Raw genomic sequence first — 1,825 nt, 5'->3', positions numbered from 1 at the left:
GCGATGGGGAGATAGATGACAAGACTGAGGCTCGGGGAGTTTACTCAAAGTCCCACAGCTAGCCAGTAGCTGTATCAGGGCTGCTTTTCTTTTCAGCTCGTCTGCTGGTTACATCTCTAACACAAAATAACTTGTTTGTACCTTGTTTTTTTTTTTTTTTTATTTTTTGACCGGGAAGGATGAGGAATTTATTTCACCTCCATTACCTCATCCTCTCTCCCCTTACTTCTTACTTCTTTATATGTATGTAGTAGGTGATTACCGTGACCATGAGGAAGTCACTTCCTTGTGCTGAGCTCCAGTTTTCTCATCTGTAAAGTGAGAGTTGAGTCACGTGCTCTTGAAGTTTCATTTCGGCCCTGACCTTTTGTGACTGAGTCAATGAGCACACTCTTTGAATCGTTTATGCAGTTTCTTGTTCGGATTGCAAGCAGAAATGTTACCGCTGTCTGAATATGAATCAGTGAAGAGTTAATGCTTAAACTTGGACCTTATGGTAGCAACCATGACCTATGTGAGGAGGAATTTTAAGGTTTCTTTGTCCACTGACCTGTATCAACACAAGCGATCCAGAAAACTACTGCTCATGCAACATTCTGACCGGACTGCCCTGTCACCAGTGATGCTAAATGATCGTGATAATCCCCGAAGGAAAAATGAAAGTCCATTTGTCCCTTCAATCCAGAATTGGCCTGACACTGAGTCCCAGAGACCTTGCACATCAAGTCTCTCTCCACTGGTAATAAATGCTGCATGTCATCTTATCAGGCCATGATTAGGCTGATGTGTCTTTTTTGCCCAGGACTATTTTAGTCATCTTCATTTTCAACCTTCAGTTTTAGGGGTTGGTTCAGACAGCTTGCATTGTGCCAGGACTGAGTTCACAAAGATTTGTTATCCTTCTCAGAAGCTGGATAGGGCAAAATATACTTCTGTTTACCACTTGTATGCTTGATCGAAAATAAGCAGCCATTTGGCTAATAGCCACATCACACACGGGCAGTGTGATAGGGCGGAAAAAGCACGGGTTTAGAGTTAGACTCTCTTGGATTGAAATCCCAGCTCAGCCGGTTACAAGATGTGTGACCTTGGGCAAGATTCTCAACCTCACGTAGTTATAGTTATCTCATATGTAAAATGAATATGATAACGCCGATTTTTACCGGATGTCCTAATTTACGAAGGGTTCCTGGGCAGCTACTTTATTAAGGAAGCTCAAATGTCATCATGATGGTGTTTCTATTTATACATGTGTTTCAGAGGCTGCATTTGGAAAGAAGCCCAGGGCTTATTTTATTCCTCTTTCTCTGCCTCATTGCCTAGTACAGAATCTGGGATACAGTTAACATTCAAGAATTATTAGTTAAAAAAAAAAAAGAATTATTAGTTAAATGAATGACTGACTGAATGTATGAATGAGCCACAGTAATATGAACTAGATGGCAGCAAACTGGTCAATTCCAAGGGCTCAACTACTAAGTAAGTAGGCAAACCCGAGACTCACATCTACCTCTTCTGATTCCAAGACAAGTGCTTGTCTGCAGTATCTACCTTATAAATCTATAACTGTTTTGCTCCCCCCAGTGTAGGAGCTTTTGTGAGTTTCTAAAGCTTTGACAATCACTCTTTTGCTCTCTAAGTTTCTAAGGTGGGTAAGTAGGACAATCTCATTATTTGTTCATTCATTCATTCCACAGTTTTGAGTATGAGAGCAGAGATTTTGAAGAAAAGCATAGGTTGGAGGGGCTCTGTATCAGTATAGGAGTCTATAGATAATTCCAGAATAGTCCACTGTATTATCTATAACACTGAGGTTTCTGCCTTT

The 1,825-nt window shown here is 40.8% G+C and overlaps 1 long non-coding RNA gene across 1 annotated transcript in view; it reads left to right on the top strand.

Moving 5' to 3' along the window:
• LOC112403230 (uncharacterized) overlaps positions 1-1,825 on the top strand; it is a 6,759-nt gene that overhangs the window by 3,929 nt on the left and 1,005 nt on the right. The gene's annotated exons all lie outside the window — the stretch shown is intronic.

The sequence above is a fragment of the Neophocaena asiaeorientalis genome, unplaced genomic scaffold (genome assembly GCF_003031525.2).
Source record: "Neophocaena asiaeorientalis asiaeorientalis breed wild unplaced genomic scaffold, Neophocaena_asiaeorientalis_V1.1 scaffold503, whole genome shotgun sequence".
Taxonomy (NCBI): Eukaryota; Metazoa; Chordata; class Mammalia; order Artiodactyla; family Phocoenidae; genus Neophocaena; species Neophocaena asiaeorientalis.
The sequence above is the reverse complement of the archived record's forward strand: the minus strand, read 5'-3'. Positions and strand labels throughout refer to the sequence as shown.